The 12,731-nt window shown below is 42.7% G+C and overlaps 1 protein-coding gene and 1 pseudogene across 3 annotated transcripts in view; one reads left to right on the top strand and one right to left on the bottom strand.

The window, feature by feature from the left end:
• Window positions 1-12,731, top strand: part of GSDME (gasdermin E) — a 73,840-nt gene that overhangs the window by 22,473 nt on the left and 38,636 nt on the right. The window lies entirely within an intron of this gene.
• On the bottom strand, window positions 9,600-10,134 carry LOC307191689 (telomerase RNA component interacting RNase-like; annotated as a pseudogene). The gene has a single exon. The product of its transcript is annotated as a telomerase RNA component interacting RNase-like (transcript).

Here is a 12,731-nt window from a genome sequence, read left to right as displayed (position 1 = left end):
TTGAAAAGGTGGCCAGAGAAAGCATCCTGGAGAAGATGGCATCAGAGCAAAGACCTGAAGCTGGGGATGGGAGCGAGCATAGGAGTGTCCTGGGCAAGAAGGCTGTAGGCAGAGGTGGTGTGATTGGGGCTGAGTAAATAGGGCAAGGGCAGGTGAGGTCAGAGGGCGTAAAGGAACAGTAGCAGGTCCCGTAGGACCTTGCAGGCCACTGGAAAGACTAACTCATCCTCGGAGTGAGGTGGGAAGCCACTGGAAGATTTTGAGAAGGGAAGTGACAGGATCTGACTTACGTGTTAGAAGGATCCTTCTGGCCGCTGGGCTGAGGAGAGACTGGATGGGTGGGAGCTGGGCATCCAATTGAGAGGTTATTGTAGTAATCCTGACAAGGGATGATGTTTCCTCTTGTACAGTAACATAGGTGCATTTTCATGTGTAACTGTATCACCCTTTTTCTTTTAAAATGGAAAATGTCAACCCAAATAAATTAAGAGAAAACTCACTTGTGTTAAGTATAGGTAGCTTATCTCCTCTTTTCCAATGTTCTTAGGATTATATGAAATATAAAATAGGTTTGCTCATTGAATAAAATAATCTTTAAAAATTAATGAGTAAAAAATACCATAAAACTCATGTATCAAGCATTTGGTGGGTGGGTTTTGTGCAGATATCGAGCATGCTTGGGCAACTGAAGTCTTCAAAACCCATTCACCTCTCCGCTAAGCTGATGCTTAATGGAGTTGAAAGACCATGGTGGCTATTTAACTGTTGCCTCCTGGCACTTTCTAGAACTCCAGGACTCTACTGAGTTAGGACTCAGGCAGGAATTCCCTTTCTCCGTCAGAGAACTTTAAGCTCTCTGTGATGACACCAGGTGGAAGGGACAGCCACCTCTTTCTCTGATAGTCATGACCTTAATTATCTTTTCTCTACCGCTCTTCTTTGCTAGAGAGGCATTTTCCTTCTCTCCTACAACACTGGAAAGATATTTGTTGTCTGTCTGAAAATGAAATTTAACTGGAAGTCTTATATTTTTATTTGCTAAGTCTCGCAAATAAGGGGGAAGAGGGGCAGGAGGGCTGGCTGTTCCCTCAGTCTTTAGACAGCCCTCTAGAGCGTAATCCTATTCTGCAGTCTTGTTATTTCTATTTGAAAAACCACAGTTTGGCAATGCTCTATAATCACGTTTCCCGTTATAGGTTTCTCAAACGCTCTTCGTGATTCAGGTGTAGAAGATAGTGCCAATAGGAAGCATATGGGGAGGAGTCAGTGAGCAGAGATGGGAAAAAGTAGTCTCAGAGAAAGATGCTAGGGCCAGCAGTTATAAGGGGGAGAGAGGGAGGGGAAGGAGATATGCATGTGCTGAGTACCTCCTGTGTGCCAAGCACTTTATAGACGTCATCTCATTGACTCTGCACAGCCGTCTCTTTTTAGGTTTGAGGATTTAAGGCTCAGGGAAGGAAGTGACTTGTTCTCAGTCTCGGAACTCAATTTGGGTGCTGCAGCTGGGATTCATCCCAGGATTTTCTGGCTCCAAAACTCCTGTTCTTTCCTCTACGTGATTCTTGAAGTGACTGTGAAGCAAAGGAATTGGCTGAGATAAAAATAGTTAAAATTATAGCAGGAGATATAAAGGCAGAGGCATGAATCTGGGTCCCCAGTGAGGGTACCTAGGGGGTGTACAGTGTTCCAGGCACTGTCCTGAACAAGCACATGTGAATAGCTGGTCTGCCCACCTGGAGGTGCCCACACGAGGGCATGAGATCACTTGGGGAGAGTTTGGACATTCTGTTCTTTCTACAGGTGATTGGGAAAGGATGGCCTGGGTAGGGGAAGAGGGGTAGGGGCAACACCAGGAACATGGTAAAGAACAAATTTAAAGTCTAGAAATGGAAGAGGTATCTTATCACAGAGTCACTGCTTCCTTGTTTTGTTGCTAAGAGGTAAAGTTGAGCAACAGGGGAGAGAAGAGGAGGAAGACTTGACCATAGGATGGAGATCATGTAAAGCTAACATTCTTGTTACTTCACGCTGGAATAATAAATTCTAATCTACATGGTCTACCTGTTTTTGGACTCCCACAACATCATCAGATTGATAAGGCTGGCTGTTTGACACGTGTGTAGCCTTGGGGGTGGTGATTGGTAATGCTTAAGTACTGTCTTTCTCGAGGGCTTATCTGCCATCATTTTTATTTCAGGTCATTTAGATAAGTTGTCATCTGTATACAAGTTATTTTAGCCCTTGGAATTCAGAGTATTTGTTTTATTGTCAGTGAGACATGTGCACATCTCAAAAACAAACTTCATCTGTCCTTGAAAAAACAGGTGCGTTCATATACAACAGTTATGTAGCATTGTTGAGCATGAAGGCAATCCATGGGACCACAGAACTTAACTTTCCAGATACCTGGACATGACCCCTTTGAATGAGAGCTCTATGTTTATCTTAAAACACTCTTGATGGAAAACAGGCTCAGACCTTTCCATAATGACTCAGGTTCATGTTTTATTCCTTAGATCCAGTATTATTCTGAGACAAACTCTTTAGTTTTTCCACCTTGTCTTCCACTGTCAGCTGCCATTTGTCAATGCTTTATAACCACCATACCCTCCCCATCTCTGCCACTGATTATTGCTCCTAACCTCCTAGTGTCTGAGGAAGTTTACGCATGGAAAATAACTTCTGCAGACATGGTAGGTCGCTTCTGTCCCTGCCAGGTTTAGGTGGAATAGTTGGACTAGAGGATCTTTGAGGGTTTTCTCTGGGCTAAATGTAGAAGTGAGTGGACTCTGAGTGCGCATATCAGTTCCTTCCCCTTGAGTTCAGGGCCTTGGTTTCAGCTGATTTCCAGAGACGGTGCTATTTTGTGCTTTCCTGACTGTTCAGGGGTTAAGGGCGGGGGTTGTGGTACAGGCAGATCCCACTTTCATTCTTTGGTTCATTGTAAGGCAAATTGTGGTAAAGAAAAGATTCCATTTTTCTATGAATACATGATAATTAGAAGTTCGGTTCTTCATTAAGAATTCTAACTTAAAAATTATATGAAACTAATATATCATGCAAGCAATGGTATGGCAATGATGAACCTTTATAATTATTTAAAGTATTTTAAAATTACCCCCGCAAAGTCTTACTATATCTAAATATTTACAAATTGTACAAGTTTTACACACAAGAAAAAATGTTAAATGCTCCTGTTGGTTATGGCCCACATGTGACCTCTAAAGTTACCGCAGTAGCTCTCCTGAGTGAAGTTTCAGTGTGCCGTCAACTCTTTATTTAGGAGTATTTTGAGGGGAGGGATTTGGGGACCTGTCTCTTTCTTGAAAAAAAAAAAACCATGCAGCAAAGTTGGAACTGGTCTTTTCTACTTGATATCTTTCCCTGTGGCCAGCAGATGTTTTGTCTTTTTTTTTTAATGTATTTATTTTATTTATTTATTTTTGGCTGTGTTGGGTGTTTGTTGCTGCACGTGGGCTTTCTCCAGTTGCGGTGAGCGGGGGCTACTGTTTGTTGCGGTGCACGGGCTTCTCATTGTGGTGTCTTCTCTTGTTGCAGAGCATGGACTCTAGGTGCACGGGCTTCAGTAGTTGTGGCCGGTGGGCTCAGTAGTTGGGGCTCGCAGGCTCGGTAGTTGTGGCGCATGGGCTTAGTTGCTCCGTGGCATGTGGGATCTTCCCAGACCAGGGCTCAAACCCATGTCCCCTGCATTGGCAGGCGGACTCTCAACCACTGCGCCACCAGGGAAGTCCCCAGCAGATAGTTTGAAATGATTCTGTTTACCTTTGCGCTCAATTCAGTGCTGGCACCGTCTTTTAAAAAATTTTTATTTTGTATTGGAGTATAGTGGATTTACAATGTTGTGTTAGTTTCAGGTGTACAACAAAATGATTCACTTATATATAGACAAAAATCTATTCTTTTTCAAATTCTTTTCCATTTAGGTTATTACAGAATATTGAGTAGAGTTCCCTTTGCTATACAGTGGTCCTTGTTGATTATCTATTTTAAATATAGTGGTATGTATATGTCAATCCTGAACTCCCAGTTTATCCCCCGCCCCCTTCCTCTTTGGTGACCATAAGTTTGTTTTCTAAGTCTGTGAGTCTGTTTCTGTTTTGTAAATAAGTTCATTTGTATCATTATTTCTGGCTTCCGTATATAAGCAATATCATATACTTGTCTTTCTCTGACTTACTTTACTTAGTATGATAATCTCTAGTTGCATCCATGTTGCTGTAAATGGCATTATTTTGTTCTTTTTTATGGCTGAGTAATATTCCATTATGTGTATGTGTGTGTATGTATATGTGTGTGCATATATATATTTATATATATATATATATATACACCACATCTTCTTTATCCATTCCTCTGTTGATGGACATTTAGGTTGCTTCCATGTCTTGGCTATCGCCAGTAGTGCTGCAATGAACATTGGGGTGCATATATCTTTTCGAATTATGGCTTTCTCTGGATATGTGCCCAGGAATGGATTGCTGGATCGTATAGTAGTTCTACTTTTAGTTTTTAAGGAGCCTCCATACTGTTCTCCACAGTGGTTTTACCAGTTTACCTTCCCACCAATAGTGTAGGAGGGTTCTCTTTTAATCTTTTTTTTTTTTTTTTTTTGCGGTACGCGGGCCTCTCACTGTTGTGATCTCTCCCGTTGCGGAGCACAGGCTCCAGACGCGCAGGCTCAGTGGCCATGGCGCACGGGCCCAGCCGCTCCGTGGCACGTGGGATCCTCCTGGACTGGGGCACAAACCCGCATCCCCTGCATCAGCAGGCGGACTCTCAACCACTGCGCCACCAGGGAAGCCCAGAGGGTTCTCTTTTCTCCACACCCGCTCCAGCATTTATTTTTTGTAGTCTTTTTGATGATGGCTATTGAGACTGTTGTGAGGTGGTACCTCTTTGTAGTTTTAATTTGAATTTCTTTAATAATTAGTGACGTTGAGCATCTTTTCATGTGCCTCTTCGCCATCTGTATGTCTTCTTTGGAGAAAGGTCTATTTAGGTCTTCTCCCCATTTTTTTATTGTGTTGCTTTTTTAATGTTGAACTGCATGAGCTGTTTGTGTATTTTGGAGATTAATCCCTTGTCAGTCGCTTCATTTGCAAATATTTTCTCCCATTCTGAGGGTTGTATTTTCATTTTGTTTATAGATTCCTTTGCTGTGCAAAAGCTTTTGAGTTTAATTAGGTCCCATTTGTTTATTTTTGTGTTTATTTCCATTACTGTAGGAGACGGATCAAAAAAGATATTGATGTGATTTATGTCAAAGAGTGTTCTGCCTATGTTTCCCTCTAAGAGTTTTATAGCATTCAGCCTTACATTTAGGTCTTTAATCCATTTTGAGTTTATTTTAAAATTTTATTTATTTCTGCGGTATGCGGGCATCTCACTGTTTGGGCTCTCCTGTTGCGGAGCACAGGCTCTGGACGTGCAGGCTTGGTGGCCATGGCTCACGGGCCCAGCTGCTCCGCGGCATGTGGGATCTTCCCGGACCAGGGCACAAACCCGTGTCCCCTGCATCGACAGGTGGACTCTCAACCACTGTGCCACCAGGGAAGCCCTTGAGTTTATTTTTGTGTATGGTGTTAAGGAGTGTTCTAATTGCATTCTTTTACATGTAGTTGTCCAGTTTTCTCAGCATCACTTATTGCAGAGACTGTCTTTTTTTCCATTGTATGTTCTTGCCTCCTTTATCATGGATTAGTTGACCATAGGTGCATGGATTTATCTCTGGACTTTCTGTCCTGTTCCATTGATCTATATTTCTGTTTTTGTGCCAGTACCATACTGTTTTGATGACTGTATCGTTATACTATAGTCTGAAGTCAGGGAGCCTGATTCCTCCAGCTCTGTTTTTCTTTCTCAAGATTGCTTTGGCTATTCGGGGTCTTTTGTGTCTCCATACAAATTTTAAAACTTTTTGTTCTAGTTCTGTGAAAAATGCCATTGGTAATTTGATGGGGCTTGCATTGAATCTGTAGATTGCCTTGGGTGGTATAGTCATTTTGACAATATTGATTCTTCCAGTCCAAGAACATGGTATATCTTTTCAAATGTCATCTTTGATTTCTTTTATTGGTGTCTTATAGTTTTCTGAGCACAGGTCTTTTGCCTCCTTAGGTAAATTTATTCCTAGGTATTTTATTCTTTTTGATGTGACGGTCAGTGAGATTGTTTCCTTAATTTCTTTTTCTGATCTTTCAGTATTAGTGATACAAGTACAACAGATTTCTGTACATTAATTTTGTATCCTGCAACTTTACTGAATTCATTGATGAGCTCTACTAGTTTTCTGGTAGCATCTTTAGGATTTTCTGTGTATAGCATCACGTCATCTGCAAACAGTGACAGTTTTACTTCTTCCTTTCCAGTTTGGATTCCTTTTATTTATTTTTCTTCTCTGATTGCTGTGACTAGGACTTCCAAAACTTTATTGAATAGAAGTGGCGAGAGTGGACATCCTTGTCTTGTTCCTGATCTTAGAGAAAGCTTTCAGCTCTTCACCATTGAGAGTGATCTTTGCTGTGGGTTTGTCATATATGGCCTTTATTATGTCAAGCTAGGTTCCCTCTATACCCACTTTCTGGAGGTTTTTATTGTAAATGGGTGTTGAATTTTGTCAAAAGCTTTTTCTGTATCCATTGAGATGATCATGTGGTTTTTATTCTTTAATTTGTTAATATGGTGTATCACATTGATTCATTTGCATATATTGAAGAATCCTTGCATCCCTAGGATAAATCCCACTTGATCATGGCGTATGATCCTTTTAATGTATTGTTGGATTTGGCTTGCTAGTATTTTGAGAATTTTTTAGTCTGTGCTCATTAGTGATATTGTTCTGTAATTATCTTTTTGTGTGGTAGCTTTTGTTTTGGTATCAGGGTGATGCTGGCCTCATAGAATGAGCCTGGGCATGTTCCTTCCTCTACAATTTTTTGGAAGAGTTTCAGAAAGATAGGTGTTAACTCTTCTCTAAATGTTTGATAGAATTCACCTGTGAAGCCATCTGGTCCTGGACTTTTGTTTGTTGGAAGTTTTTAAATCACAGTTTCAGTTTCAGTACTTGTAATTTATCTGTTCATATTTTGTATTTCTTCCTATTTCAGTCTTGGAAGGTTTTGCTTTTCTAAGAATTTTCCATTTCTTCTCGGTTGTCCATTTTATTGGCGTATAGTTGCTTGTAGTAGTCTCTTATGATCCTTTGTATTTCTGTGGTGCATGCTGTGATGATAAAGGAGAACCTTTATCATTTCTTTTTTTGTTTTGTTTTGGCTGCTTTGGGTCTTTGTTGCTGCCCACTGGCTTTCTCTAGTTGTGGCAAGCGGGGGCTACTCTTTGTTGTGGTGTGTGGGTTTCTCATTGTGGTGGCTTCTCTTGTTGCATAACATGGGCTCTAGGAACACGGACTTCAGTAGTTGCAGCATGCAGGCCCTGGAGCATGCAGGCATCAGTTGTTGCAGTGTGTGGGCTCAGTAGTTGTGGCTCACAGGCTCTAGGGTGCATGGGCTTCAGTAGTTGTGGCACACGGGCTCAATAGTTGTGGCTCATGGGCTCTAGAGCACAGGCTCAGTAGTTGTGATGCATGGGCTTGGTTGCTCCGCGGCATGTGGGATCTTCCTGGATCAGGGATCGAACCCTTGTTCCCTGCATTGGCAGGTGGATTCTTAACCATGGTGCCACCAGGGAAGTCCCTCCTTTTTCATTTCTAATTTTACTGAATTGAGCCCTCTCTTTTTTATTTTCTTGATGAGTCTGGCTAAAGGTTTATCAATTTTATTTATCTTTTCAAAGAACCGGCTTTTAGTTTCATTGATCTTTTGTATTGTTTTCTTTGTCTCTATTTCATTTGTTTATGCTTTGATCTTTCTGATTTCTTTCCTTCTACTAACTTTGGGTTTTGTTTGTTCTTCTTTGTGTAGTTGCTTTAGGTGTAAGTTTAGGTTGTTTATTTTTTATTTTTCTTGTTTCCTGAGGTAAGATTGTACTGCTATGAACTTCCCTCTTAGGACTACTTTTGCTGCATCCCATCCGTTTTGGATCGATGTGCTTTCGTTGTCATTTGTCTCTAGGTATTTTTTGATTTCCTCTTTGGTTGTTCAGTAACATTGTTTAGCCTCCATGTGTTTATATTTTTCACAGTTTTTTTCCTGTAATTGATATCTAGTCTCATAGTGTTATGGTCAGAAAAGAGCTTGATCTGATTTCAGTTATCTTAAATTTACCGAAGCTTGATTTGTGGCCCAAGATGTGATCTGTCCTGGAGAATGTTCCATGTGTACTTGAGAAGAAAGTGTATACTGCTGATTTTGGATGGAATGCTCTATAAATATCAGTTAAGTCCATCTGGTGTAATGTGTCATTTAAGGCCTGTTTCCTGATTGATCTTCTGTCTGGATGATCTGTCCATTGGTGTAAGTGTTAAAGTCCCTCACTTTAACACCTGTTGATTTCCCCTTTTATGGCTGTTAGCATTTGGCTTATGTATTGAGGTGCTCCTATGTTGGGTTCATATATATTTACAATTGTTATATCTTCTTCTTGGGTTGATCCCTTGATCATTATGTAGTGTCCTTCTTTGTGTCTTGTAATAGTCTTTATTTTGAAGTCTGTTTTGTCTGATATGAGAATTGCTGCTCCAGCTTTCTTTTGATTTCCATTTGCATGGAATATCTTTTTCCATCCCCTCACTTTCAGTCTGTATGTGTCCCTAGGTCTGAAGTGGGTCTCTTGTAGACAGCATATATATGGGTCTTGTTTTTGTATCCATTCAGCAAGCCTGTGTCTTTTGGTTAGGGCATTTAATTCATTCACGTTTAAGGTAATTATCGATATGTATGTTCCTATGACCATTTTCTTAATTGTTTTGGGTTTGTTATTGTAGGTCTTTTCCTTCTCTTGTGTTTCCTGCCCAGAGAAGTTCCTCTAGCATTTGTTGTAAAGCTGGTTTGGTGGTGCTGAATTCTCTTAGCTTTTGCTTGTCTGTAAAGCTTTTGATTTCTCCATCAAATCTGAATGAGAGCTTTGCTGGGTAGAGTCTTCTTGGCTGTAGTTTCTTCCCTTTCATCACTTTGAATATATCGTACCACTCCCTTCTTGCCTGCAGAGTTTGTGCTGAAAAATGAGCTGATAACCTTATGGGAATTCCCTTGTATGTTATTTGTTGCCTTTCCCTTGTTTCTTTTAATATTTTCTCTTTGTCTTTAATTTTTGTCAGTTTGATTACTATGTATCTCTCTCTCTCTCTTTTTTTTTTTTACCAGCACTAAGTCAAGTTCTTTACTTCCCAGAAGTTATGGCTAAAGGGAGGGGAGGGTGAGAAGAGGAAGAGAGAAAGAATCAGAAAGAGGGAGGAGATGGGAAGAGAGGGGACAGTAGACCACTGTTCTATGAAGTCTTAGGAGGCAAGTGCTCAAGGTAAAAAAGAGTCCTGGAAAACCATCCACAGCTGTGGGAAGCATCTCGGTTTCTTTCTGTATATAAGTCCTTGGGGGAAAAAGGCTGCTGTGCTGCTGCTGCTGCATTAACTAGTTACGTACATCGCAGAGAGTCCCAGGCCTTGGCCAGGCAGGGAGGGGGGGTCATTTCATCAGGGGCCGAGTTTCATCATCATCTCTGCACTGGTGGGGCTTTGTAATTTTTCACCTCTGCCATGTACTTGGCCCACGCGTCACCTTTACTTGTTAGTACCTCATTCTCCGTCTTCTTCTTGGCTGCTGTTCCTGTCTTCAGGGCTAGTTTGTTCCCACCTGTGCGCTTGCCCATGAAGCTGAGCGTGGGGCCTGGGCTGCCCTTCCTCTTCAGATCCCCAGGACTCATGGTGGCGGCGGTGGCTGGCTGGTCGGGTCGCTGTGGGCCTGGGGGCGGCTCCTCCCGCCACTGCCGCTGCTCCTCTTCAGTCTTTCACTTGAACAGCTCCAGGAAGCTGCTGCTGTTGGTGAACGAGTTCGCACCGTCCGACACTGGGCTCAAACCTCTGCCCGACACTTCATCATCCCCACTCTTGGGTGACATCCTGGGCCCTGACTCAGCCCATCGGCTCTCGCTGCCACTGCCGCCTGTGGGGCCTGGTGCCTCCTGGCCCGGAGGCTCCACCCATCTCCCTCGGGCAGCCATTTTGTCGCCAGGTGCCGTGCAAAGGACTCTGGGGAGGCCACTCCGGCCCTGCGCTTGGAGCCCGACTTGCCTCGTCCTGGGCAACGCATCTGATTACTATGTGTCTCGGCATTTTCATTCCTGGGTTTATATTGCCTGGGATCTTGCGCTTCCTGGACTTGGACTGTTTTCTTTCCCATGTTATGGAAGTTTTCAGCCAGTATCTCTTCAAATATTTTCTTAGGCCCTTTCTCTCTCTCTTCTTCTGAGACCCCAATAATGTGAATGTTGGTGCATTTGATGTTGTCCCAGAGGTCTCTTAGATTGTCTTCATTTCTTTTCTTTAAAAAAAATTGTTTGTTTATTTGGCTGTGCTGGGTCTTATCTGCTGCATGCAGGATCTTCATTGCTAGTTCCCTGACCAGGGATCAAACCCAGGCCCTCTGCATTGGGAGTGTAGAGTCAACCACTGGACCACGAGTGAAGTCCCTGTCTTCATTTCTTTTCATTCTTTTTTCTTTATTCTGTTCTGCAGCAGTGATTTCCACCATTCTGTCTTCCAGCTTACTTATCCATTCTTCTGCCTCATTTATTTTGCTATTGATTCCTTCTAGTGTATTTTTCGTTTCAGTTATTGTATTATTCATCTCTGTTTGTTCACTAGATCTTCTAGCTCTTTTTTTAAACCTTTCTTGTATCTTCTTGGTTGGTACCTCCATTCTTTTTCCAAGATCTTGGATCATCTCTACTATCATTACTCTGAATTCTTTTTCGGGTAGATTGCAGCTGTTCCTCTGGGGTTTTATCTTTTTCCTTCCCCTGGGACATATTCCTCTGCCATCTCATTTTGTCTAACTTTCTGTGATTGAGGTTTCTGTTCCGCAGTCTGCAGGGTTGTAGTGCTTCTTGCTTCTGCCGTCTGCCCGCTGGTGGATAAGGCTGGTCTAAGAGGCTTGTGCAGGCTTTCTGATGGGAGGGACTGATTCCTGCCCACTGGTGGGTGGAACTGGGTCTTGTCTCTCAGGTGGGCAGGGCTGTTTCAAGGGGTGTGTTTAGTGGGCACCTGTGGGCTCAGGAAGACTTTAGGCAGCCTGTCTGCTGATGGGTGGGGCTGTGTTCCTCCCCTGTTGGTTGGTTGGCCTGAGGCATCCCAGTAGGCTGTTGGGTGGGGCTAGGTCTCGGTGAGAAAATGGCCACCTCCAGGAGGGCTCACGCCAATGAGTGCTTCCCAGAACTACCACCACCAGTGCCTTTGTGCCTGCAGTGAGCCAGAACTGCCCCCCACCTCTTCAGGAGACCATCCAGTACCAGCAGGTAGATCTAGCCTAGGCTCCTATGAGGTCCCTGCTTTTTCCCCTGCGTCCTGGTGCACACAGGATCTTGTGTGCACCCTCCAAGAGTGGAGTTCTTTTCCCCAGTCATGTGGAATTCCTGCGATTAAACCCCTCTGGACTTCAAAGCTAGATGCTCTGGGGGCTCCTCCTCCCAATGCCAAACCCCCCCGGCTGGGGAGCCTGATGTGAGGCTCAGAACTCTCACTCCTTTGGGAGAACCTCTGCAATATAATTATTTTCCAGTTTGTGGATCGCCCAACCAGGGGGTGTGAGATTTGATTTTATTGCAGTTATGCCTCCCTTACTGTTTTGCTGTGGCTTCTTCTTTGTCTTTTTGATGTAGGATATCTTTTTTGGTAGGTTCCAGTGGTTTTTTGTCGATGGTTGTTCAGCAGTTAGTTGTGATTTTAGTGTTTTCATGAGAGGAGGTGTGCTCACATCCTTCTATGACACCATTATTTTTATTTTTTTTAACATCTATATTGGAGTATAATTGCTTTACAGTGTTGTGTTAGTTTCTGCTTTATAACAAAGTGAATCAGCTATATGCATTTGCATATCCCCATATCCCCTCCCACTTGCATCTCCCTCTACCCTTCTTATCCCACCCCCCTACGTGGTTGCAAAGCACTGAGCTGATCTCCCTGTGTCGTGCAGCTGCTTCCCACTAGCTAGCTATTTTACATTTGGTAGTGTATATATGTCAATGCTACTCTTTCACTTTGCCCCAGCTTACCCTTCCCCCTCCCTGTGTCCTCAAGTCCATCTCTGTCTGTGTCTTTATTCCTGTCTTGACCCTAGGTTCATCAGAACCATTTTTTAAAAAAATTCCATATATATGTGTCAGCATATGGTATTTGTTTTTCTCTTTCTGACTGACTTCACTCTGTATGACAGACTCTAGGTCCATCCACCTCACTACAGATAACTCAGTTTCGTTTCTTTTTATGGCTGAGTAATATGCCATTGTACGTATGTGCCCCATCTTCTTTATCCTTTCATCTGTTGATGGACACTTAGGTTGCTTCCATGTCCTGGCTATTGTAAATAGTGCTGCAGTGAACATTGGTACATGACTCTTTTTGTTATTTATTTATCTGTTTATCTTTATTGGAGTATAATTGCTTTACAGTGGTCTGTTAGTTTCTGCTTTATAAACAAAGTGAATCAGTTATACATATATCCCCATATCTCTTCCCTCTTGCATCTCCCTCCCTCCCACCCTCCCTATCCCACGCCTCTAGGTGGTCACAGAGCACTGAGCTAATCTCCCTGTGCTATGCG

The sequence above is a fragment of the Stenella coeruleoalba genome (assembly GCF_951394435.1).
Source record: "Stenella coeruleoalba genome assembly, chromosome: 9".
NCBI lineage: Eukaryota > Metazoa > Chordata > Mammalia > Artiodactyla > Delphinidae > Stenella > Stenella coeruleoalba.
Note: the sequence above shows the minus strand (reverse complement) of the source record. Positions and strands in the feature narration are given on the sequence as shown.